This window comes from Herpailurus yagouaroundi, unplaced genomic scaffold, assembly GCF_014898765.1.
Source record: "Herpailurus yagouaroundi ecotype Mexico unplaced genomic scaffold, PumYag 192, whole genome shotgun sequence".
Classification (NCBI taxonomy): domain Eukaryota; kingdom Metazoa; phylum Chordata; class Mammalia; order Carnivora; family Felidae; genus Herpailurus; species Herpailurus yagouaroundi.
The window spans coordinates 12,850,265-12,877,829 of NW_024412423.1; the positions used below are offsets into that span (position 1 = coordinate 12,850,265).

Genomic DNA, 27,565 nt, shown 5'->3' on the forward strand with positions numbered 1-27,565 from the left:
CCTCCCGTCTTTTAGCAGTGACAAGGGCTTACCAGCACCCAGGACGGCCCTATTATTTTCCATCCATCTTGTTCAAAAGGTGTTCCTGGTTCTGAACTTAACTCTGTCTTTGAATAGCTTGGTCCCGGAGGTGTCCCTGCAGGGACAGTCTACCCATCCTCCACCTGTCAGCCTCTCTCTCACCCAGGCAAACACAATGACCACAGTAACATTCTCACCTCCAGCTCACACGTTTTTTTCCCCCTCTCCAGCCAAAAGAGTTTCTTCACCCACTACTTAGGTCACAAGTTTAGTCCCCCGAAGTTGTTCTAGTCCAAACCTCCAAGGAAAGCTAACATTCCTAATGAGTTAGCACCAAAGAGAGACACAGGGCAAATGTCATCTCTTCTGTGGATGCTCTCCAGTCACACACCGACGGTGCGCACCACCGAAACACGGCCACTCCCTCCTGGGTCCCCACGGCACTCCGTGCCCCGTCCTCTGGCCAAGGGACACTCACCAGAATCCAAGCTTCTGTCTGGGCCCAGAGCTGGACACGTCTCAGCTTCCGGCCCAGTTAGACGTGGGTCTGCGGCCCACTCAGGTCTATGACAGCTAAGCGACTGAACTGCCCCGTGCCACTTACAGGCCTGGCTCACAGTAATCTCCTGCTCGTGTTCTTCTACTTTCTTCCTCTTTCTGTCTGGCTGGGATGGAGACTGCAATGACCTTGAAGGCCCGCTGAGAATCACAGAGCCTCCTTCACCTGGGACCCTGAATGACAAGGAGGGCCCACCCCAAGAATACCACACTCAGTCAATTAAGGAAGCAGCGAATCATTTCCTCCTACGTTTGAACACTGTTGAGCCTCTCTGTCTTGCCCTCACACACAGCCCCCTTCACATTCCACTCCTCATATACATGGGACACCTCTCTTCCGGCCCGACTACACTCTCTGAACACGGAGGTGGGGTCCGCACCTGCTGCACCTGTGAGCGCCGTGCCCGGCGCAGAGAGAGAGCTTGCACAACCCCTGGTGGCTGTGGCATGGTGACAGAAGGGAATCCAGATTTGAATCCTTCTTTTGACTGTTATCATACTTTTTCAATAAGCATCATCTCCCACTAGCTTAGAGACGAGAGAAATTCTCTGTGGAGAGACTGTACTCCAAAGATGTTATAAATATGGTTTATGAATTACTGTTGCTGGTTATTTGTGAAGATGTTTCCTCAAGAACTGGGCAAAGGCCTGATTTCCCAGTGGATCAGCATCACTCTGTTTGTATTACAGTTTAAAGACTGTTTCAGAGTCTTTAAAGTGCCTCATCCCTGGGACAGAAGTCTCTGGCAAGCGTTGCAAACGCCGAATTTGGAATCAGACATCGGTTTTGTTTTTTTTTTTTCTGGAACTCTTATTCAGACTATCACATCTGGATGGACTTCGTGTGCACTCATGCAGAAAACAGAAACCTCACTCTAATAACACCGAAATGTAACCCATTTATGCTGCAATCCTTTTTTTTTTTTTTTTTACAGTTTACACATTTCTTTCCTTTCCTATATTTTTTTTCCAGTAGACACATCAGTGACAATAAAAAAGGGGCCACAGTAAGCTGGTTTCTGCGCACAGGATAAAGTTCAGACATTTCGAGTATCCTATTACCTCCTATTTTAATACATGACTATTGTACAAGGTAGGATTTATCACCTTTCCTTTGTACCCAAACGCCCTCCCCCTCCAGAAGTTTATTGCTGCGGTTTTGCTCTATCCAATCCTGGTACTTTTTAAAAAGCTGAGTCGTGTATAGTACATTGGTTCCTGTTTCTGGCTTCAGAGCATCTCATCTTCAGAAACCCCTCTCTCCAAAGGACACAGCTGAGTTTCTAATTATTGGGGGAAATATTTAATTTACAACTGAGGTTGCCGATGAAATACCTGACGGCCAAAACACAGAGGGACTTTCCTATTCCCTATGCTAAGTATCTCTGGGGCACTAGGACAAGAAAAGTATGGTCACGTGACCAGAAAGAGCCCTACTGCTGAGCTGCATGTTTGAAGAGTCACTTTAACCACATCCTGTAATCAAACCATCTGGAACACAGTGCTGTGATTAGTCACCCTGAACATTGGGCTTTATCTGAACAAATAGCGAATGGCAACGGGGCTTGGGAGATAGGGCAGCACTAACAAAGGGAAGTGTAATGAAACACTTTATGCCCTAGTGTGTCGCCACCCCAGTCATAAACTCCAGACGCACACAGCTCTGGTGTTAATGCACTACTTTAGGAAAGCACAGTGCGCTTAAAGATTAAAGGAATGCGGGGCTAAAAATTGCTGGTTTGGATAGACGTTCTCTGTCGGCCGCTGGAACATGTTGGCACCCCTCTCTCTGCGTTAATTATAACCTCTCAGATGACAATTCAGCAGTCCTTTTAGGGTCTGGTGTTATTTCCAGGGCACTGGGAACAAGGTTCATTTATGGGAGGATAGTAGTGATTCTTTCTTTGCCAGAGGTTAATGTGAACAGGGAGACCATCCCTTTTTGGTTCAGCCAAGCCCTATCCGCAAATAACAAGAACAAACTTCCAAATAAATGTGCTAATCCAACATCAAAACGCGATGGCAAAATGCTGTTCTCATCTATGCTTTGAAAGATGGTATTCTTCCTTAACAGACCTCATCTCTTTCAAAAGTACATTTGATCACTGGGATGCCATCTATGGAAATCTTTAAAAAAAAACAAAAAATCCTGAGAGGATTTCCCCCCCTAAATACATTGAATAAGCCCTCAAAGGGGAAGAGGGGGGAAAAATGGCTAAAGAAACCCTGTTTCCCCATGGGCCTTATGGGTTAATACACAAAAGAACACAGAGCTGTTTTTTCCATCACCGTCACCTCCCCCGCAGCCTTTGTTCTGAGGCCTGATGAGCTGTATTGATTTGGGAAAATCATTGAGCTTCTTGGAAAACTAGACTCTCACTTATTCACTGCCATCTATTTCTTTCCCATGAAGACAGGTGGTCAATATCCAGTTGACTGGTCAGCTAAAAGAGGCTCTTGCTGCTTTTCTTTTCTTGCCTCCCCAGTAACGTTATCCTTTCCCACTTCTGGAAAACACAATGGCCTGTTCCAAAGTCTTGTGGGTAAGAGGAGGGAGCAGACACAAGGCTTGTGTAAGGCACCTCCGGGAACACTGAACGGCTGTCCTAGACATCTGCACGGGAGCCCACACGACAGCCCTACATGCACGGCTGGTGACGGGATTTTCACTCACCGAATGTTAGGCACAAGTTCTGGCATTAATGGAAACTTTGAGAGCCCAAGATAAAACTCAAAAAAAAAAAAGTATATATATATATACATATATATACACATATATATGTGTATATATACTACATATACACATATATATGTATATATATATACTACATATACACATATATATGTATATATACACACACACATATATACACACACACGTGTGTGTATGTGTGTGTGTGTGTGTGTGTGTGTATATATATATATATCTCGAATCAACACAGATCATTAGAGCTTCCTGTGAACTGCAGAAAGTGATGTTTTACTTCTTTTAATAATCGGTACATATGCTTCAGCAAGGTTTTCCCATTGTAGGATGCCCTAAGTGTCATTATAGACATTTGGGGGGAACAAAGAACCTAAGAGAAAAAATAACATATATCACACGGAGATCTTTACAAAGCAACTTTAAACATGACGAGAACAAAAAACACTTGATTTTGGGTTACACAGGCATGCACAGCCTAAAGAAACACTGTCCTGGATGGCTTGAGGCTACTTTTTAAAGGTATAAATATATGCATATATATAAATATAAACACACACACACACACACACACACACACACACACACTACAACCACTCACACCACAATACATAGCCCTTAATGTTTAGGCAGTTCCTCTTTCTGCTAAGGTGCCACAAGTCCTCCCACCTGAGGGTAGGCAGGAGGACAGGTTTCAGGTGACCATGTTGGTAAGGAGGGGAGGACACGAGCCCCTTAAGCTTCCTTCCACAGGGCGGCAGGTCACAGACCCTCAGCCGGGCTGCATCCAAAGCCACCCCTGCATCCCAAGACGATGGCCTTCAGGCTGTGGTCTCCTAAGGCTCAGTCAACACACAGTAAACTGAAGTGATATGCTCAAGTACAAGATAAACGATGAAGGGGCGCCTGGGTGGCTCAGTCGGTTAAGCGTCCGACTTCGGCTCAGGTCATGATCTCACGGTCCGTGAGTTCGAGCCCCGCGTCGGCTCTGTGCTGACCGCTCAGAGCCTGGAGCCTGTTTCAGATTCTGTGTCTCCCTCTCTCTCTGCCCCTCCCCCATTCATGCTCTGTCTCTCTCTGTCTCAAAAATAAACATTAAAAAAATTAAAAAAAACAAAAAAAAAAGATAAACGCTGAAGTGGCCAGGGCAGGGGAGGGTGCGGGGGATGATGGCAGAGGGAAAGACGGGGAGACAGGAAAGAAAAAAAATACAAAGTCTTCCGAGACAGACATTTGGTATAACTGAAATGCACAAAGCCAACACGCACACAGACGGAGCCTACGTATGTAGGTATACACTTGTATAAGGAGATTTCATTTCTTGTCTGGGATCAAACTTCCCAGCAAGTAATGCCTTGAGGCTGATGGGCATGGAGAGAAAGCTACGGAACCCGGTTTCTGGGGTTCTAGGCCTGAATTCTCTCCTGTTCTTTTGCAGGCAAGCATTAGTATTTCTGAGAGCTGCAGAGTTTAGATACATGGTTTGTAGTTCTTCAAACCCTCTCCTTTTTTAAGGCACAGTTTCCCCACTTGGAGTAGCGCAAGGATTTCCCATTCCCCTCCTCCCTTTCTTCACGGGAAGACCAGGATTCAATGCCAAATGTAACGGAATTGACTCATGTCCCCCAATCCAGTCTCACAAGCTTGAATTATTAGCTCATCTGGAGATCAGTTTTGTTTTTTTTTTCCCTTCCTTCCTTCACACAAAAGCATTCAAAATTTGGGAAACGTATCTTTCCCATAGTAAGTCGGCTTACTATGAGCCACGATAATGATATGGTCCTTATTCTATTATTACCTCCTAACATGGTGTTCCCTTAAGAGTGTCATTTTAGGAGGCAGCCGCGTACAAGGGGCCCAGGCCCACAGCACATAACCAGAACCCCCCACTTCAACGGAAAGGACGCCGCCTCAACACAATCCCACTTTGAGACCTGCCTGCCACAGAAGATAAGCAGCTGAAAAGAAGGCAGGCCTTTCGTTTCCTGCACTTAATACTAACCACGGGATCTTTTCGGCTTACAACTTGTGCGGCCAGGATCTCTACAAGCCCTGACGTCAGCTTCACAAACAGGTAAAGAGAACAGAACAGCAAGACCAGGCAAAAAATTAACAATCCTCCAGGCAACAAGCCCCACCCTGGACCAGTGCCCCTAAAAGAGAGCACTCGAGGGCTGAAAGTGGGGAGAAGGGTGTGAGGTGATGAGAATTTGGAAGGTCGCTTAACGGGGATCTCCGCCTCCCCATTTCCTGGTGGGGAAACCAGTCTGTTTCTCTGCTGTCTCACTGCTCTCCACAGGCAGGCGGGGAGGCCAAGTCATCGCCGAGATGAATAAAATAGCAAGATGCCAAGGAAATAAAACAGAAGAATGGAAAAACTCATATACTTTGGGGAAGGAGAGGAGACTCAGCAAAGGGAACATGGAGGGCTCCGCGTCCTAGCCTCAGCTCACAAACCTCCTGTGGATCAGTCTAGGTGGGTGATCAGCAGAGTTCCTGGTTTCAATGCTTGTGAATTGCTTGTCAAAATATGCGTATACAACTATAGACTATAGGACTGCGTTTTCAAGTGATTTCTTACCATCCCCAATCCTTGAGCTACAAGGAGACGGTGGGAACCAATCGACAATTATGCTCACATCAAAAAGCTGCTACTGATGCGTGCATCTCCCTGGGACCGAAGAGCCAGGCTTCATATAAATTATGACGCTTTATTGAAAGTCAGAGCGCTTATTTGCTTTTGTGCCAGCTCTGGGCCCTTTTCATCTGGAGCTCTCCCCGGCCCAGGAGAGCACACATTCCTACAGCTCTGCTGGCCACCAGCTGTGTCCCCCATAAATCATAAATCCTCTGAACAAGCCATTCTTTACAAAGACCAACAGCATTTACTGGAGATGATCACTCTGCTATTATTCCACTTGCTGAAATTTAAAATAGCAATTTACAACAGCAGCTGAAAACCAGGGAACTTGTGTGTGTGTGTGTGTGTGTGTGTGTGTGCGCGCTGGCGCGCGGGTATGAGAGAGAGAGAGAACAGGAAGGCTGTGCATGTCTGCAGCACACAAAGGGGCACATTTTGTGTGTCACCTTCAAGTCAGCAACTCTGCGAATCTAAAAAGGAAACAAGGGGTGTAAATGTCAGAGGAACCAGACTCAGCACCCTCACAACTGAAGGCAGTGGGGTGAGTGGGGTCTGTGTCGTGGGTAGACCTCCTTGGTCTCACCCGGAAGCGGCCAAGCCCCCAAGGCAGCGTGGGAGGGGGTTCACACAGTCTCTAGTGAGGCCACATAATTATGGCTCAGGTTCAGAATGTAATAAGGAAAGCTGAAGGAATTAACTCCAATCAAGCTCAGTCTGCAGCCAATTTTATTTTGAGGACTAGGGAGGAAGACAGAAGACAAGAGTGATTGGTAATCCCACGCAGCATCCCGAGCGCCTGAGAAGAGGTCTCTGGAGGCAGATGCACCTGGCTCCCAAGCCCGCTCTGCAGCTGCTGCCTCACCTTCAACTAAAGCGCTCGGTGCCTCAGTTTCCTCATCTGTAACACAGGGAGGATACATACGGGTATCAAATAAGGTGTGACTTCTGTAAAGCATTTAACACGGGCGCTGGCACAAAACAGTCGGGTCGCAAATGGACTTTGGCTTCCTCATCTTCCAACTCCCCTGGAGCCCCAGGTCGCAAGCTAGGAGAGCAGAGGGAGAAGCCAAAATCCTAGGAATTCCACACTCAGAAATACAGTCAGCAGCAAGCGCCACTGGACTCCCTCCAGGCAAAACACCCTCGGACCTGGGCGTCCACAAAGATCATCCTGGACTCCTGGTGACCAGGCCCTTGCGCATACGGCACATCGATCCTGGCAAGTCTCACGAGCCGCCAATTCCAACGTTAAGGAGTTGTGTGATTCCTACACCGGTTTCAACCGACACGAAGTTCTCCTTCCTGAGAGACCTCTCCTCGTGCCACCACTCAATAGTACAGCCGACAGAGAAATGCAGCTCTAAATCCCTCAAGTCTCCCCTCTGGACGTAGGACAGGGAAACCTCACATCCGGTTTTCAGAAACGGCTCCGGTTACCATTGGAACAGCCCAGATTTCTCAACAATGGTCAGAGGCACCCCCCCCCCCATTCCGAAGTCCCTATCTTTCAGGGAAGAATAAAGCCCAGCAGAGTCACAAGTATTTCAATAATGTGCTTAGAGACCAGCTCTTTTCTGTAAACAAGCCTAATGAAGCATGACTAATAGTGCTCTCCGTAAGCAGAGCCAGGGAAAAGGGCCTTTGTTAGCACTTACTGGAGCAAGGCATCATTTTGCTGGAGCAGAACAAAACTTAGCTGGTTATTGATTGACCAGCCTCGCTCGGGTGTCACCGCTCTGCTGTCCATTTCGGCAATGCATGTGCTTCCGTAGACGCAGAGATGTTCTGTACACACACAGGCGCGCGCGCGCGCGCACACACACACACACACACACACACACACACACTCTCTCCCACGTCCACAGTCAGTGCAGCCACCAAGCTAACTTTGGGCTACATTTCTCCGCAGAAGGGATCAAGTATTTCAGGCCTCTCGCTGACACCGCATTGCTCTCCGATACTCACGCGTCTTCTCGTCCTCGATATCACCTAACATTTCTCTCCGGGTTCTCAGGACCGTGAACCTCCTCCGCCTCCGAGCCTGTAAACCGACACGCCCCACGGATGCTTAACCGTTTCCAAAGTCACTACGATTTAACCTGACCTAGTTACTACCTACTAGAGGGGATTTCCTTTTGTTTTTGCAATACGTTCACAAGGGCTGGTGTTTCTTTTCCCCATTTCGCCTCGCGGTTCTGAAACTCCTGACATTTGGCTCCTTGTAACTGCCACAGACACGTTCCATGATGGCTCTAATTCTCTTCTGCAGTTCAAGTTTCTCTTAAATGTTACCGATGCACACACGCCAGCAATGTTAGCAGGGAGAGCCAAAGTTGACCTGGGCGTCTCTTCCGAACAGGCAGGAATTCGAGTCAAAACTTGCTTTCCTTGCGACTCTTAAGCACAAATTTCCGTATAAATTATTGACCGCACTTTGGCCTCATCTGAAACATTAGCCCCGCAGGCTGATAAGTTCTGACCCCAGGTGGCACATCAACCCTCTCCGAAGAGGCTGGAACATTAGTGCTTTGCACTGGGGACTAAGGCGTGAGAGCCAATCAATCAAGCTCCTGACAGCTTTTACGGCCTCTGAGCATTAGGCCCAAGTCAACCTCCAAGACTCCTATTGTTCGCATTATTCTCTTCTTCTCTGGTCTGATGAAGTTAGGGTTAAGTCCAAGGCTTCGGTGAGAGAGAAAGGCTATTGTTAGTAACTCAGTCTTTATTGACTCTGACCTGCAGGGCAACCAGCTTGAAGTCTTTTCCAGAAAGTAATGCACAGTTAATTGGTGCTCATCATCAGGGTATGTTTTCTACACCTCTCTTCACTGAAAGGAGACCTGGCTGAACATTTCAGCATCTTTTCCAGGTTGCCTTCTAATTCTCCCAAGCATTACACACACACACACACACACACACACACACACTGGACAAAAAATCTGATTTGTACCCATAACCGTCTGCCTGAAATAACTGAAGATCTTTTTCAGCTGAAGCTGGGGGCTGGGTCTGTGAGCAGCCAGCAACAGATTGCATGGCCTGGGCAGGGAGAGGATACAATCCCACACGGGCTTCGTTTGAAGCACGCAGCCGCCCTCTGAAGGGGTTGCAGAATTACTGGACCCAAAGGCTTTCCCTTTGAAAAAAAAAACCAGGCACACCATTATCTCTTCCTACCCAAACAGGCCTCTCAGGAGAGAGGGAGGGGGAAGGTGATGGCCAGACAGAAGTTGGCCACCAGAGCATCCAGTCTGTTTCTCAACAATCCTGGGCAACGGGTGCCCAGACGAGTCAGCTACACTTCAAGGGTCTTCCCCCGCAACCCTTGTTGAAAGCACTGAACAACAGGCTACCCACTGAACGCTTTGAAGGAGAAATCACATGTTGACATTTTGGAAATCGAAATTTCTTGGATGGGGGCGGGGAAGCACAAAAACCAAACGGCTTTTTTTTTTTCTTTTTTCTTTTTCCACTTAGATTTTGCTTTAGAAATTTTCAGCCACCCGGCTGCCTGGGTGGCTGGGTCGGTTAAGCATCTGACTTCGACTCAGGTCATGATGTTGCGGTCTGTGAGTTCGAGCCGCACACGCGTTGGGCTCTGTGCTGACAGCTCGAAGCCTGGAGCCTCCTTCAGATTCTGTGTCTCCCTCTCTCTCTGTCCCTCCACCGCCCGCACTCTGTTCTCTCAAAAATAAATAAACGTTAAAAAAAAATTTTTTTTAAAGAAATTTTCAGCCACACAATCCTACATTTAGCCAAGAGACTGATCATGCTATTTTATTTAGTACATCCCGGTACCTGAATTAGCACAAATAAACGAGTACATACTTTTCCAAATGAGTGAAGAGGAAGCCATTTTTCAGTTAAAGTCTGCCCCATTTGTGTGTTTGACAGTATGCTAACTCCAAGATATATGAATCTAATATTAGATTGGATAAGCTTTCCGAAAAGGCGGTAGTTAAGAGAGCACACTGATAAAGTCTCCTGCTGCAAAGGATTCCATTTTCTGGTGCCGATCGTTCAACTCAACTTCAAGATTAAAGAAAACTACAGCCTTCTCACTCATTAAGAATGCACCGTCGGGGCACCTGGGTGGCTCAGTCGGTTAAGCGTCCGACTTCAACCAGGTCACGATCTCACGGTCTGTGAGTTCGAGCCCCGCGTCGGGCTCTGAGCTGATGGCTCAGAGCCTGGAGCCTGTTTCAGATTCTGTGTCTCCCTCTCTCTGACCCTCCCCCATTCATGCTCTCTCTCTGTCTCAAAAATAAATAAATGTTAAAAAAAAAAAAAAAAAAAAGAATGCACCGTCAAAGCACATTAAACTCATGAATCCCAGGTGCTACCAAGGCCAAAAAATGTTTGCAGACTCTTCAAGACAAAACTGAACATGCGGCCCGTTCCTGTACAGGAGAACTTCCTCCAGGAGCCCTACTTTCTTACAGCCCAGCAGTAAGTTAGGAAAAGATGCAAAGAAAAACCAACTACAGGGGCACCTGTGTGGCTCAGCTGGTTGAGCATCCCACTCTTGGTTCTGGCTCAGGTCAGAATCCCAGGGGTTGTGGGATCGAGCCCCACGTGAGGCCCCACGCTGTGGAGCCTGCTTGGGATTCTCTCTCTCTCTCTCTCTCTCTCTCTCTGTCTCTGCCCCCTCCCCGGCTCGCGCTTCCCCCGCCTCCCCCCAAAAATAAATAAAGTTTAAAAAAGTAAAAATAAATAAAATGCTTAAACCTATGGACAAGCTGAACGCAAGACTGAATGAATCTTGATATAGTCGAACGTGGGGTTCCCGCTGAAGCTTCACTGAAGGCAATTCAAAACTAATACGTTTTACACAACAGGTGGTTAACATTTGTGTTACTGTCCCCAGGGAGTAAAGACAGGAAATAAATATGAGGAATCCTGCCGGAGCGCTTTACTATCTGTAGGCCATCAGTGCCCTACGAGCCAGGTCCTTTTACTGTTCCTCTTTTACTGATGAGCAAATGAACTCCAACATGGCTTAACTGCCTGGCTTGCCTCAGAGGGGAAAGTCAGAGATGTGAACACAGGCAGCCCGACTTCTGATACCATACTCCTAAAAGGCACGGTGTAAGGTTACTTAAACCTAAGTGTATAAAGAACACAATTTCATGAAGGCGCTGCATGTGCGCGGATGGGGCCCCATGAGGTAAGTGAGTCCGTGCAGGTGATGCTCGGGTGTCTTCGGAGGCTTGTGCTGTGGATAAACCAGTGACCTCACACTGGAAGCTTGGAACGGACCATGGGGAGAATACGTATACCAAAAAAACAGCAAACACTGCATGCAATTCAGGGTTCCCCCCGACACAGCCCCGACTCCAGGGCCGGCTGTTAACCAGCACACCGACAGTTAGTAACCTTACTTTGTTGAAATACTAGTCTTCCCTCCCACCATGTGACGTGCCAGAGAAACTAGGGGCCCGGGGAAAGGCGGGAACGTGGAAACCCTTCCCTATTTACGTTTAGCTGCTTAGAAGGTATCCGAAGGACAGAACTGAGGGACGATTCTAGAACCCACTAGAGACCACCCACTGTTCTACCTACTGTAGAACCCACTACAGTTCTCACTTAGGATGCTGGCTGTTTCACAAGGAGTCACAACGCACAATCCTGGATGCCTCCTGGTTAAGCACTCACACCTAATTCACTGCTCACCAAGTCATGACTACCTTGCTTCCGGGCTCCGTCCCCTCCCTCTTCCTCCAGACCACCGTCCACAGTCAGGGGATGCTTCCCTTCCCACTGTTACCACTCACCCCTCCCCCGCCTCGCAACGCCTCCAGCTGCCTTTCAATGTCCCCAGCACACAGAAAGTTGCTTCAGGCTTCAGGCTCACCTCCTATCTTTTGCAGGGAGAGCCTGGCCTGCCTTCACCTTCGCAGTCTGAGTCCTGGTGCACCGAACTCCAGGCCACCCTGAGAATGGCTGAGTGCCCCTGCGGCTATTTCTACCGCAGCACTTACGTGACATCCAGGACACTTGATTTTTCCCTGCCAACCTCTGTAAGAGACCATGTAATAAGCACCATGTCTTTCGAATTGCCTGGCCAAAACCAGAAGCCCCATAAATGTCTTTTTTTGTTTCCTAGGGCAAATGAAAAATTGAAATGAATAAAAGTGCAAAAGAGCCCCTGTGTTGTTATTATGTACACAGATCAAAACACAGAAGTGAACTGCGATGCTGACAATTCTTTGTCACCTGATTCCGATACCTCCCGAGCGAAGGAGCCCGTCTCCGTTGATTCTTTCCACTTTTCAAATAACTGGTAATGATGTCAACGTAAACAATTTGGTTTCGAGGACTCTTCTATTTTTGGTTGGAAATTTTTGTGAAATAAGTACTCTTACAAGGGCAAGAAACCGGGGACCCTCCTCTTAAGATTTCAAAAGCCATCCGCTTTTACTGAACTATTACAAAAGCAACTGAGGAGGTACATGTGTCGCTCACCTGATGCAGACGCTCTCAACACAGACCATAACCGCCCAGCCGCGGTAGATGCGGGCCGTTGGCCTGTCCCACTACACTCCTTGTAATGTAATGAACAGTCATATCCAACAAATCTCCTCCCAATGGGCTGCCAGTGGTTGTTCTCCCAGACTCTGGGGCCCCAAAGAGAGATTTGTCATTGCTTAAATAAATTTTACAGATGTAATAGATAAAGGCAATAAAGAAAACAGAGCTTTTATAAAACAAAGTTGACAGGGCAGAAAGCCATCTCTCCATAATGGGCGCGTATGCTCGTGCGTCCCGGGCTGCTTGTGTGTACCAAAGGGAAACAGACAATGAAGGTTAGGAAGCATGAAATGACAGCCTTCTTTGCCTTTCAGGGAACGTAAATTTTAGTTGCTGAATGTAAATCTTCAAGCCATGGTTTTCAATCTGCCTGGCTGATCACCAGACACTGATTTCAAGGAGACAGAAAATAATCTCACTTATTGGCCAGCCGTGCAGATCCCTGGCTACAGGTTTGTGACGACCCACCGTGCAAAACTCGGGTGGCGCTGGGAGTGATGTTTCCCTGTTGTGGTTCTTACAGGCATGGATTATGTCACCTGCCCCCTGGGTAGCGTGCGGCTGGAAGGGGCGCCGGTACTCGGAACTGGTACTAACTGGAAGCTAACATTACTGGCAGTGCATACACGCATCGCTGGTCCTCAACAAGTGGCCCGTGACTTTTAACAGGGGCTTTCTTGGTGCCACATGAGACAGAGACAGAGCATTTTCTGTGCCACTGTGCCTTCTGGTGTCTCGTGCTCTGCCCATAATATAAGCACATTAGCTTACTTTCAAGTGTCAGGGCTTCAGGCTATTAGGATCTTGGACCTGGCTCCTCACACAGGGGAAAGACATGGCAAGAACATTCAATCCTGTCGCCTTCCTACCACGGTAATGAGGCAACGTTTTCCCCCAGAAGATCGGGAACCCATTTTGACTTGTTTCTTTACAACTCGAACGACCAAACTCCAAATCAGGGTTGTCGTGCATGTTTTAATCTGTCCTACGCCCTGCAGCGTTTGTTGTTTAATTCCAGTTAATTGGGTGAGTCTAGTTTTACGTGAAGGCATATTTTGAAATAGAAGCTTGGTAAATATACAGAAGTCACAGTGTGCTGGTAAATACGCTACAGAGTAGAACAAAAGAACACTAATTAAAAAAAAAAAAAACCAACACACAAAAAAAACAGTCATGCTAATAAAAACATGGCCTTAACAGCAATAATGTAAATACCAGCCATCAATACATGGGGTAAGTATGGTCAATACGGATGCAGCATGTGTCCTCTGGAACAGATTATACAGATGCAGATTTTCACTGACTTATTATAAATTAGCAATTCAATTGAAAGCAAAAAGGAATCGCCTGATCCCTGAATGCATGAGGTACAGAGGATCAATCCTTCAAAATTAACTTCTACTTAAAACGCACTTCCAACCGCCGTCATGATATAAAGGAAATAAAAGAAAGAAATTTACGAAGGTAGATTTGGGGACCGGGGAGGAGGCAATAAATATTTTTCACAAGGCCATTTCCACGTGAAGTACTGTTCCCCACCATCTCTTCCTGTTGTTTACATTCTATGTGACCCCCAGAGAAAAGTGGCCTCTGACAAGGAAGGAGGGCTCCTTCGCTGCAGATCCTAAACGCGGTCATTGCCTGACCACGGCTTCCCTCTCCCCTCACGGTCACCTTTGCTGGAAGGACCTACAGTCAAGCCTCCTGCCAGCCTGATGTGGCTGTTGGAAAGGACACACGTGGCTGTGTTAACACATGGTCAGTAGTGTAGGAATACCTACTGGTATGAGGGTCTGCCCATCGTGGAGGCTGGAATCCCAAAATACAGGGAACATGCTGGCAGGCTAATGAAAAGCATTCCTGTCTCTGCCTAGAACAAAACTCTACGGCATTGAGAATTGTACTTTTGTTTGTCCGTTTAAAAATGCATTTAGGGGGGCGCCTGGGTGGCGCAGTCGGTTAAGCGTCCGACTTCAGCCAGGTCACGATCTCGCGGTCCGTGAGTTCGAGCCCCGCGTCAGGCTCTGGGCTGATGGCTCAGAGCCTGGAGCCTGTTTCCGATTCTGTGTCTCCCTCTCTCTCTGCCCCTCCCCCGTTCATGCTCTCTCTCTGTCTCAAAAATAAATAAAACATTGAAAAAAAAATTTTAAAAAAAATGCATTTAGGGCTAGCTATTGGGCACTCGTTGGAATGTCTCAGAGTAAGCTTTCTAACAACCCAGTGAGGAGGGTACTATATTCTCCCCATTTTACAAATGATGGGGCCAATGCACAGAGGCAGTAAGTCACGTCCCGAGGTCACAGGGGCAGTAAACTGTGGCACTGCGATGGAACCCAAGGGGACTGGCTCCGGTTTGTGACAAGGACCCAGGATCACCATGTAGAAGACGCCGCGGCAAAGAGGATGAACACACACACCCGGCCCTCAATTCAAGGGGTTTTCCTCTTGCACTAGTTTGTTGGGGTACCAGATCTAAAGGACAAGATGCACAATTTACTCGTTCAATTTCATCCTACCACGTCCTGAATGTTCAAACAAATGAACAGACGAAAGAAATCATGTTATTTTGGGGCGTGTGGATGGCTCAGTCGGTTAAGTGTCCGACTTCAGCCTGGGTCATGATCTTGTCGTGTGTGAGTTCGAGCCCCGCATCGGGCTCTGCACTGTCAGTGTGGAGCCTGCTTGAGATTCTCTCGCTCTCTCCCTCTGCCCCTCCCCCACTCGCACAGGCACACGCGTTGTGCGCGTTCTCTCTCTCTGTCTTAAAATAAACAAACTTTTAAAAAGTCATGTTATTTTCAAGCACAAAGGAATCCTAGAGATCACTTATTCAAAACTTGCTGTCTTTATCAAGGAGAAACCGAGGCCCAGAAAGGTTACGTGGTCGATCGTAGCCCCCACGACTAAGGAGAAAAGAGACAAAACCGCAGCTAGACCTTTCGCTTTCTTCTCTTCCAGCGATCCTGTGGGTCCATACAGCAGCACCCAAGGTAGGTAGGTAGCAGCTAGGATGTCAGGTGATAGGCTCCCGATGACTCTCCACTGACCAAGAAGAGGTCCCTTTAAAGGCACTCACAGCCCGAGGCCTTTGCAGGATTTTGCCCCAATTAGACTAACACACATCCAGATGGTTAAGAGTTGCTTTGGAGAAGGGAGGGTAGGTCAAGAAAAGGCTTCTTCGAGGTCTGGATAAAGACAGAGCCAGACCACCCGGCAATAACCAAAGTCCCACGGGAGGTGACACAGGATTTAATCAGCCCTAAATTTCTTGGCCCAGTTTGGAAGGCAGAAGGTGCACGTCTCAAGTTTATGGCACGTGAAATGACCGAAAAGAAAGAATCGGAAGACTCTTTGTTGCAAAGGACATACCGCGAAAATTCGATTCCTTTAGTGCCACGTTTAGTGCACTGAAAGTGGGGGTGGGGGTGGGGTGAGATGAAGCTGTCCCCCTGTTTCCCTTCAGTGACTAGGACCACAGGCTTCCTGGGACGGCATCCTGTTGAGAGGCAACAAGTGGCAGAGGAGGAGTCTGGCGAGTCCTACCGCCCCTCCCCCCGACCCCCCGCCACTGCTGCCAACACCCACGACCTGCCGGAAATCACATCATCACACAGTACAGTTTCAATCAACTTGCGCTGACAGCCTCTTGCTCTGTTTGCTTCACAAAGTAGCCGCTGATGCCTAAAAGGTGGGGGCTACATCCCCAGGGTTCGCGGTCTTTGCTTTGGAAGAGGGGGTGTTCTCAGAATGGCAGTGGGGTCATCACACCCTTCTGGCCTAATGGCCACGGGACACGGCCAAGGGACCTGGCAGGACTGGGAGGGTAATGAGCAGCACTCCGTCCAAAGGGAGCATTACCGACAGCAAAATCCACAGGCTTCGAGGCTCTGGCTATTTCTAAACGTTAAGAATCAGGGCTCCATTTTTGAACAAAATACAGAGCAGCTTTCCAGATGTGGGTTCCTGGATGAACTACAGAGAAATCTGTGAATCTCTTGTGTCGCTCAAACGCACACGCGCGCGCACACACACGCACCCCCCGCCCCTAGAAGACGGCACATATGGGTTTCAAACCCAGGCCTCTCAGACTCTTATGTTTCCCCAAACTCCGTGGGGGCTAAAAATCCTCCTGAGTCCTTATTAAAACTACGGATGCTTAGCTCTACTCCAAACAGCTAAGGTGATTCTTAGCGGAGCAACTGGGTTAACAGACTTTAAAGAAAAACGAACACCATACAAAGTAAGACACACATACACCATGTTGAGTCTTTCGAGGACAGAAATGGGGAGCAAGGATTTTGATTAATTACCTGCCAGCATCTTGGGGGATGGGGCGGCAGGTGGGGAGGGGAAGGCATTATGCGATTCCTTTAGGAAAAGTTACCAAGGAGCCTGGAACGAGGCTGAGGACTTTTTATCTGCTGAGCCCTCGGACAGTAGTATTAATACAACAGCTTAACTTGGTTTAAAGAAAGGATTATTTCGCCATCTGCAATAATCGCTTCTGGCAAGAGGCAGGCTCCGCTACGGCCACTCGCAAAAGATGATGGAGCCCCGCAATCCTTTCTTCACAGACAGGAATTGGGGGCTTTTCAAAATATTAATATAATCTCACTTATTAAGATAAAACGATGTGCTAAAGCACTGGAAATTCTCCCACTGGAGCCGCTGTACATTTTCTTTGACTTTTTTTTTTCCCTTCTCCTTTTAACAGAAAGGATCTATAAATCCTAAATCAGAGTGTCCGTTTTTCCCATCACATCCTAAAATAGGAACATCTTGATATGCCATGTAATCGTGTGCTCTTTGTACCAGAAGTCAAATAATTGAACAGGTCGTCGGGCAAGATCAAATAAATTGCAGTTCAGGGCCGCCTAGGGGGCTCAGCCGGTGAAGCATCCAACTTGGGCTCAGGTCGTGATCTCGCGGTTCAGGAGTTCAAGCCCCACATCGGGCTCTGTGCTGACAGCTCGGGAGCCTGGAGCCTGCTCGCGATTCTGTGTCTCCCTCGCTCTCTGCCCCTCCCCTGCTCGCGCTCTGTCTCTCAAAAAATAAATACATGTTAAAAAAATAAAAAAAAGTCTTTTAAAGAAATAATTTGTAGCTCCGAGGCAAGATTAATAGCAAGGCCAGCCTCTACATCGTTACAGGCAGGAGGGGCCTTCTGCCAGGGACACCGGCCTCCTCCGGGAGGGTGGGTGAGTGCCTGAGGGTAACTTCTAACTCGTCTAATCACCCTACCATAGAATCAGAGTTAACCAGTGCTTTTCGTGAGGCTTGCCAAAGGCGAGGTGGACAGACAGGCAGAAAGAGCGAGAAGCAAACCAGCCTGCCGCTTCCACGCTGCTGCACCACAAAAACCTCTTGTGAGGTCTTCAAAACTAACAATTCAGCAAAAAGTGACAGGCAGAGTAACCACTGAGTCAGCTCTTGTAACTCCTCTTCAAAAAGCTGCTTTCAGTGAATCAATTTTCAGTGTTGTTTCGGTTATTCTTAGATAGAAAACTTGCTACCCCCTCTCCTTCTCCTTTGGAAATTTGGTAACCATAGTTTCTGTATCCTGCTGAGACTTGATATGTGGAGCTGTATTCTACCTGCTATTAAGCTGCTGATAGCAGTGTTTCTGTTGCAATTTATGAGCAATGTCAGTTGAAGGCAGAGAGTATTGTACACGCTATATTTTCCCAGCTGGAGATCTCCGTGAATGGAAAGCAAAAACATGAATACACATGCACTGTGGGCTTGAAGGAATAAAAAGGCAGGGAGAAAAGTCAGCAGGCGAAAATCAGGTGGGTGGTCTCGATTATAGACCAAGGAGATAATAAAATATTCAAAGGAAGCTCTGACTAAATGGCCGGGAAAAGGAGATGGGCAATATAAAGAGAAGCCTGATAAAGTCTTTTTTCTACCTGTAGGTCTCTTGCGCGATTCTTAGATTGGGGACGTGCCAAGATGCACCTTGCCGCCTGGGGTTTTAAATAAGCTGCCATAACCGAAGAGTCATTTGACACCACAAAAACAAATCCACTCCACATTAAGTTTCTAATAAGGGCTGCAGCTGACAGGGAGCACAACACATCTCACTTCCAACCTTCTCAATGTCTCCACACACGCTATCTCAAGAGGCAAATTTTATCTTTTTTTCCTGAACCAAAAGCATTGTATAAGGAGACAGAAACTGGGTTTTATTTTTGTGGTTAAGAAACAGACACACTGTGTTGTCCCTGGACCCTGATACCCGCGTCCTCATGGAGCGCACAGGATAGGTAACGGTCCTCAGAGAGACCCAATTCTAGAGAGAAAGAAAGGATCAAATAATCAATCAGGAAAGTGCCCAGTGAAATTATTACAGAGCCAAAAGACATTTTCTCTCCCTAAACACTCTACTGAGAAATATAACATAAAATATTAATAGGGACCTCATTAAATAAGCTTGATGTAATTCTTTCCCACCTAAATAAAATGCAGAACCGGCCTGTGTCAATGGTTCCCAAACCTACATCAGAAGTATGGGGGAAAAGGCTTTTTGTTTGTTTTTCAAATAACTACACCATACCCGCACCCCTAGATATTATGATTCGGCTTCCTAGTGCTTTTTATTTTTTTTTAATTTTTTTTTCAACGTTTATTTATTTTTGGGACAGAGAGAGACAGAGCATGAACGGGCGAGGGGCAGAGAGAGAGGGAGACACAGAATCGGAAACAGGCTCCAGGCTCTGAGCCATCAGCCCAGAGCCCGACGCGGGGCTCGAACTCACGGACCGTGAGATCGTGACCTGGTTGAAGTCAGACGCTTAACCGACTGCGCCACCCAGGCGCCCCTCTAGTGCTTTTTAAAAAACATGATTTTAATACGCTTCCTCCATGAAAACAATACTCCTCTAAACAACAAGTCAAACTGCACTCAATTATATCAGGAGGCTCTATTCGCTGGAAAAAAAAAACTGTCTCCAGGTACTAAAGGAAAAATGTGTCCAACACAGTCACAAAAAGCAAAACATTTACTTATTTAACATGGAGCATTAGTTTATGATTTTTCCCAAGTAACACTGGAACACGTACTAATGTATGTATTCAACTGACTTCCTATTCAGAATTCAATAGTTTTTTTTTCATTCAGACCCTCACCCCCTAGTACCAACAATATAAAATGAAAATACTTGAGCCTGTTAAATTCACCAAGCCCAACGCTAACCCAGGAGAAAAGTAATTACCATTTAAATAGCAACATGAAGTTCTTTGAAGGAACAGCCTTTTGATGTTAGCATCTCTAATGGTAAAAGCCAAAAAAAAAAAATCTCAGATCTTAAACATCGTTCATTGTCTTCCAACCCAGAGAAAACAAACGTGTCTCCCAAAAGTTCTTTCATCACAAAGAAGTAGGAACCCAAGTTGTTTATCATGGGCTTGTGGTAACATGGTGACAAGGTCCAACTAAATTTCAGTGACACTTAGAAGAATGGCAAAGTGCAACGAACTGGCTTCTCACACGACAGAAAAAAACAGGAGCGACTGGGCACAGGCAATTTACAGATTTCTGGTGCCCCCGTCCAATGGTGGGGACCCGACTGCTGCACCCGGACATCACGACATCCCCCCCTGGGCTCACCGGCAGGCAGCCCTTCATCCTTACACACCCTTTCCAGTGGATTCAGCACCAAGTTGGAAAAGCTTGTCCTTATTAAACTCAATCTCTTAATTCACAGGAGGGATGGAGATCTTGGGCCTATGAGCAATGGAAAACCTCTTACAAATGACTAGAGACGCCGGCCAGTACGACGTGGTATGTTACACACAGCTGCTACTCTTCATGATGGCGCAAGTGACGAACCAGTTGGTATATTCAACAGGCCGTACGTTATTCAGCCAGCGCAAAACCTTTCTATTCATCCACAAACCCCAAGACACGATCTTACGCTTTTAATCTCCTTCCTCCTGGCTCACACAATGCCAGGCACTTAACAGAATCCAATCGATGCTATCCCAACGCTCCTGTCTTTTCACTTTTGCTCCTTGACCTGCTTTTCCCAGAAAGCTCCATTCGAGTATCTCCACAAGACCAAAGTCAGGACAACAGAGCGAAACACAAACCAGGTTTTGAAATTTTAAAAAGTCCATGGGGCGCCTGGGTGGCTCAGTCGGTTGAGCACCGGACTTCGGCTCAGGTCACGATCTCACGGTTCGTGAGTTCAGGCCCCCAGTCAGGCTCTGTGCTGACAGCTCGGAGCCTGGAGCCTGTTTCCGATTCTGTGTCTCCCTCTCTCTCTGCCCCTCCCCCGTTCATGCTCTGTCTCTCTCTGTCCCAAAAATAAATTTAAAAAAGTTGAAAAAAAAAATTAAAAAAAAAATAAATCAATAAACATTAAAAAAAATTTTTTTTTTAAATTTTAAAGTCTGTGTACAGGGGAGAGAGTAAGACCTTCAAGTACAGTAAGACCTTTTTCCCCCCCTATTGGTTTTGGCTTTTAATTACCCATGACATCCCTACATGTTATAATAAACAGCTGACCATGTGTCATATTCCAATGGACCAGACTTGCTATTTCAACCTGTAGCTTATTATCATTTAACTAGAGAAAACTAAGCAATTATAACTGTCCACCAAAATGACATAATTGACAGCTTTTGGTTATATACAATTTTCCTAAATCTGAAAGGCTTTTGTTTTACGCGGCTCCTTTGCTCCGAGGCAAACCAAAGTACGTTTTGAGAAAATTCACCCGCGACCAGAATTTGGTAAAAAGCAGTTATTTCCTGGATTCGGGCTCATGTCCCCCAAACTTGCATGATCATAAACCCAACCACCCCTCTGGAGATTCTGGGGAGGGGCCAGGGAATCTGCATTCAAGGAGGCATTCCAGGTAAGTTGTACCAACTGGCAAAACCACGCAGGCCTTTCTGAGTCAGCTCTGGGCTCACGCAGCTCACACTTGAGCCCAGGGGTTCAAAAACTGGGGCGCGTTAAGTATCACAGAAGAAACCTTTCACAGAATCCTGGGGCCCATCCCACTTTAAATCCAGACCACTGAGAGCAGGCCCCCGGCGTCAGCGTCTCCTCACTTACCAGGGTGATTCCAATAGACAGCTATGTTTGTAAACGAATTATCTCTTCCAGGGCTTCTCGACCCTCACTGCTGGTCAGAATCACCTCAAGAGTTGGAAAGACGTTGGGGCGCCTGGGTGGTGCAGTCGGTTAAGCGTCCGACTTCAGCCAGGTCACGATCTCGCGGTCAGTGAGTTCGAGCCCCACGTCAGGCTCTGGGCTGATGGCTCGGAGCCTGGAGCCTGTTTACAATTCTGTGTCTCCCTCTCTCTCTGCCCCTCCCCCATTCATGCTCTGTCTCTCTCTGTCCCAAAAATAAATAAACGTTGGAAAAAAAAAAAAAATTTAAGAGTTGCAAAGACGCTACCAAACAAAAAAACAAGGCTAGCTTCCATCTTAAACCAACTGAATTGGACTATATGGATGTGAGGCCTCGAGCCATGGCATTTGTTTTCTAGGTTCCTAAGATGATTTTTTTTTAATTTTTTTTTTTAAAGTTTATTCATTTCTCAGAGGCAGAGAGACAGAGCATGAGCGGGGAGGGGCAGAGAGAGAGAGGGAGACACAGAATCTGAAACAGGCTCCAGACTCGGAGCTGTCAGCACAGAGCCCGATGTGGGGCTCGAACTCACGGACTGCGAGATCATGACCTCAGCTGAAGTCGGACACTTAACCGACTGAGCCACCCAGGTGCCCCCAGGTTCCTAAGATGATCTTAATGTGCAATCTGCGTTGAAGAGAACGAGCCTAGTAGATTCCGAGGTTAATATCAAGTATTTAAACAACTTAATAAGCTTTTATCCAAAAACGCTTTCTCTGCCTGGCACATGACTGTGTTTGTCCAATAGAATAAAATTACAAGACAAAACAGTCTCTCCTCTGAAGGCTACTGCAACTCAGCTGGTCAGAGGAATAATCTACCTAGATGGAAGAACAAGAGAATAGTACAAAGTATCAGCAAGGGTAAAGTTTACAGAACTCTGAAAACCCACAGGTGGAAAGGAAAATTAAAAATGTTCGTGGTAAGTTTCCAGTTCATGTCAGCTAGATGCACTTATCATTCAAAAGTGTGCAGATTCTCCATGAAAAATTACTGACACTGACTTGGGAGGCATAGGTTGGACAGAAACAAAGTCTTTTGGAGCCTTCCACCCTGAATGGTACTTTTATCTTTAAAGATTAAAAAAAATTCTGAAAGCTTTTCAATCCAAGTTCCTTTCAACAACCTTGGGGCTCGTATACAGTCAGCAGCAGTTTATATAATGTCAGCAACACCCATAATAACAAAAATACACCCTTCTCCTTGTTTAAAGAGAATGTGTATCTACTAATGTCTTCTACTTACTATGTCCATAACCCCATTTCACAGATGAGAAAACCAGGGCCCCAAGAGTCTGATGACTCACGTTCAAGTCTCCAGTAGGATGTGGACGACATCCTTTACTTAGAACTATCTTTGGGGCGCCTGGGTGGCTCAGTGGGTTCAGCATCCGACTTCAGTTCAGGTCATGATCTCACAGCTTTGTGAGTTCAAGCCCTGCACTGGGCTCTGCACTGATAGCCTGGAGCCTGCTTCAGATCCTCTGTCTCCCCCTCTCTCTGCCCCTTCCCCCCCTCAAAAAAATAAATAATTAAAAAAAAGAAAAAGAAACTTTCTTAATCTAGCTGTTATTTCAGAAAAATTCATCTCCTCTATCCATTTTTACCCTTTCCCATGTCCTAGGCACTAGAGATAAGACTCTGTGCCCATATGACACATGGAATGAGACAGGTAATGGCCGTGGTGTCTGGGTGGCCCAGGGGGCTAAGCGTCTGACCCTCGATTTTGGCTCAGGTCATGATTTCAGGGTTCAGGAGATCAAGCCCTGCACTGGGGCTCTGGGCTGACGGCATGGAGCCTGTTTGGGATTCTCTCCCTCTCCTTCTCTTCCTCTGCCCCTACTCTGTTCGTGCACTCTCTCTCTCAAAATAAATAAACATAAAAAAAAAAAAAAGAACAGGTAATAGTCAAGGAAGCAACTATAGTTTTAGGTACTAAGTTCTTGAAAAAAATAAAGTAGAAGAGTTTAGGAAGTGATCGGAGAAAAGCTAGTTTGAGCAGGGGAGTCAAGGAATGTCTTTTTTGGGGAGGTAGCTGATGCAAGACTGCAAAGGTGTGAGAAAGCGGCTGTGTGGCAGCTATGGGCAGAAAGCAAAGCAAAGCAAAGCCCCACAGACAGCAAGACGAGACCACAGAGGACAGGCAGGGTCCTACTTATGCAACTCGGCTCATCTTGGAAGATATGTTTGAAGAGTGGCACTCAGTTTTGGAGCAGCTAGTGTATTCTCAACGTTCAATGACGTCAGGGGAGATGCCATCCAAGGCGTTTAGTCGATGCCAATGGAGACACGACCAGAACACCCGGTGGCAAGTGTAGACAAGAAACGCTCTATTAACTGAGGAAGGAGAGGTGAACGCAGCACAGGTAAATGAAGCAGGTATTTCTTGTGGGAGGTTTTCTCTTCCTACCGGTTATCTTTTTGATCTTAAAATTCCATTGGACTCTTCAAGCCGGAGTTCTAACAAATATTAATGAAATGGCTTTTGCAGCAGCAATGACTTTTATCTGGACCACTATGAAGGGTGGAAACACAAAGCTACTGTTCTTTCATAATGCTGTGCAAACATGGGCCTTTCTTTGAAGTGTGTAATCAATGGTCATTTTACAATCTAAGATACCTGAGATATTCCGTGGCCTACCCTCTTGGCAAAATGAATCATTAAAAAAAAAAGAAACACAAAAAACCATGAGCATAGTGTTTAAAGTAGATGGGTTTGTTTAAAAACTGCCTTAGATACCAGAAGACATGTACAAAAATGTTCACGGGGACAATGTTTGGAATAGCAAAGAACTGGCCACGATCCAAAAGTCCACAGGCACAAGAATGGATAAATAATAATGGTATATTCAAACAACCTGACACAGCAGTGAAAATGAACCAGAGCTTAATGTTGGGCGAAACGTTGAGTGAAAGAGAATTACTGCGTATGATTCCATTTATACGAAGTTCAAAACCATGCAGAACAAACAGTGTGTTTACCTAGGAAATTTACAGGGATGCGGTACAACACGGGGGAAAAAAAGCCCCACGAGATTCAGGTCAGTGGCTTCTCAGAGAGGGTAAGAAGCAGAGTGGGGTGAAGGCAGGGGCACCCCAGGGGTTCTCAAAGGTCCTGAAACTGAGAGTTTTCTATTTCTTCACCAAAGTGGTGGGAAATACACATGTGTTTTTCATGTCGCTCTTTATACCGCACGCAAGTTTGAAATCGCATTTTACACACCTGTTTGTTTCGCGTTCTGCATATATTTAATATTCGGCAAAGCCAGTGTTCAGAACTGCCTTTGAGGAGGAACTCAGGTCACCCAAATGCTGCTCTGGCTTATTTCACATGTGTACACAAATGCCTTTTTAGAAACAGAAGCTGAGCGCTCTTTCTTCCACGTAGCCAGTATGTTGCTGGGCGCAGCCCGAAGAAAGGAGAAGCACCTAAAAACTGCCGGGAAAGCTGCACGTGAAATCCATGTTCCCTGAAAAGCTGAGGGGAAATGGAGCTCCGGCTCTCCTCTTGCACCCGCCCTGGGGTCCACGAGCTCCTGACCTAAGGGACACAACAGTCCATGAGGCACACCGAGGCAACATGTGCTTACGAGGGTGCATTGTGCAGGAAACCGAGGACCGATGTGCTCAAGGCTCCCAGGCAAGAACTTCCACAAAAGGGAACAAGGAAAACTATTACCTATCCGGGAAAATCAAAATTCATAGAAGAGTGGCAGGCAGCCAACCCAACTACTCCAGGTCTCTTTGGCCTGCTGACTGTCGGAAAATACAAGCAAATCACTTCTTCTGCGACTAATTCTCAACAGGGCTCCTAAAAGCCAGACTCCATGATGCAACTTTAATAAGACAGAACAGCTTATTATGATCAATGAAGCAACGGCTTCCAGGAGTTGCAGAGCCGAAAGCTGGCTCAAATGCGTCTTCGGTGGACACAGAGCATGAATGCCATCCTTCCCCGGCCCTGCGGAAGGCCCTGGGCCAGCACATGCTCAGATACCGGGAATCGGCTCCGTCCTCACTCCCCTCCACGGATGGACCCAAAGGCGTTCTCATCCTGCTGGATTTTATTAGCCCCAATATATGGTAATTAATTTACTGCGGGCTCTTTATTCATAAATGGAATCAAATAAAGCCTTACATGGCTTTTGGCAGCTAACCCCTCACTAAATTACGGTGACTCGAAGTTTGCTCAAATGCTGCACATAAGTCAGCCCCTTCAGCTTGTAAAGTTCAATTAGAGAGTTCTTAGCCTATTGTGTGCCTCAAAGCTTCAAAGAAGGCATTATTCATGCATTTGCCATTGCCAAAAAAAGAGGAAAGCTGGCAAAGGAGCAATTCCTAGAGTGTTGATCTAGGCACCACTCAGAAATCTTAAAACTTCAGCTCTCAGTACCCAAACACCTCCACTTTGGGGCAAAATCTCCGTGAAGTGTAAAAGACCAAAATTAATCTGATTGACTGTGGAAATCTACATAATAATGAAAGTTCTGACCAAGAACACAGCCACCTGCTCCGGTTTCTTTTTCTATATTCCTCTTATAAGTGGCCGCTGGCAGGTTCCTGTAAATGTGGCCTGAACACGCTGGGGGCTCAACCGGAGGCCAGAAAGGACGTCTGGGAACCGCCATCCCCACTACGATGGGCTGCCACCTTGGTGCTCACGACCCGATCTTGAACTGGGGGGCCAGGTTACGACCTGACGCAGGCAGGTGTGAATCCGACCGGCATGTTCGGAGGCTATGCGTCAGGTGCCGTGTGGCTCTCTGCCGTCTGTGGCCTGCTTCAGGCAGGGCTTTGCCCAGGGGCGCGGGCACGAACTTTCGCTCTGACACTCCCCTTCCCGGCAGCCAAGGGACTGGATGCTGCGGTTCTGCGGTTGCCCTCAGGTGTGAAAAGGGGCCCGTGTGATTTTCTCAAGAGCGCACCATTAAGTCAAAAAAGTCCCCGGCGACCAATCTCCCGGTCTGGTCTGTCTGCAAAGGAAGAATCTGGGGCTGCCGGTTCTGCAAACAGCCAGCCGGGCTGTTCCTACTGCCAGGCAGGAGCCTAAGAGAAAGGAGCAGGAAAACAATTTCACTGTGAGCCACTGCCAGGGAGGCCACGGCTCCAAATCTCCTCGAAGCTGAAAACAAATGAGCGGCTTTGCCTGCATCAAGCCGGCCATCAGAAAGAGGCTTTTTTTTTTTTTTTCACTCCAGCATTACAAACTGCTCCTCAAAGATAACACTTTTAAGGATATGAAAACGTTTCCTTCGGCTTACCGCCTGTCACCTATTGACTCGACTGGCAGAACAGCACGAAACCCACAGCAGCTCCCTCGGAGCGCCAACATGGGGAGACGGAAGGAGAGCAGGTGGCTTTTAAAGTCACGCCCGACCTGACCACCTTTCTCTTCACCATTCATTCACTCATTTATTTATTCATCCAGAGGGCACTGATTGTGGGGCGGGGGGTGGGGAGGGGTTGGTTTGCCCATGTGCTTGGCACTGGGGACACGTGCGTGAACCAGACGGGCAAATATGGGCGCCTCATCAGATACCAACGTGATATTTACAATCATCTTTTACAGTTGTTCTACTTAAAAAGGAAGTGTCCCAGATGACGCTAAAGTAGGTGGACTAAACGAAAAAAGCCCCTTTCCAGGCTGAGAAGGAAAACCTGAAGACACAATTACATGCGCTTTGGATAAATGAGCAGAGTGCTTCCAGATACACCCTGCTCCCCTGGGGCCACCAGAGAAGCCCAAGGAAGGGAACCGGGTTCTAACAAGGGGTCTTCAATGCACCTGTCCGTTGCAGAAGGAAGAGCTGTTAGACCGGTCTCAACTTCAGTGTCTTAGAGGTGCAGGTGTTAAAGGGCTCGTCAAAACCCAAACGAATGTGACTTTTGCTAGGAACACTGAAAGGAATCCGTGACAGGGCAGTCTGGTGAACAACTTGTGTTGCTACATAGAGATAAAAAGAACAGA

General features: G+C 47.0%; 1 protein-coding gene and 1 long non-coding RNA gene across 3 annotated transcripts in view; one reads left to right on the forward strand and one right to left on the reverse strand.

The window, feature by feature from the left end:
• ZNF608 (zinc finger protein 608) overlaps positions 1–27,565 on the reverse strand; it is a 129,745-nt gene that overhangs the window by 25,489 nt on the left and 76,691 nt on the right. The gene's annotated exons all lie outside the window — the stretch shown is intronic.
• Positions 4,429–11,989, forward strand: LOC121010624 (uncharacterized). Its single transcript, XR_005781292.1, has 2 exons — positions 4,429–5,357; positions 11,795–11,989. It is a non-coding gene; the product is annotated as an uncharacterized LOC121010624 (long non-coding RNA).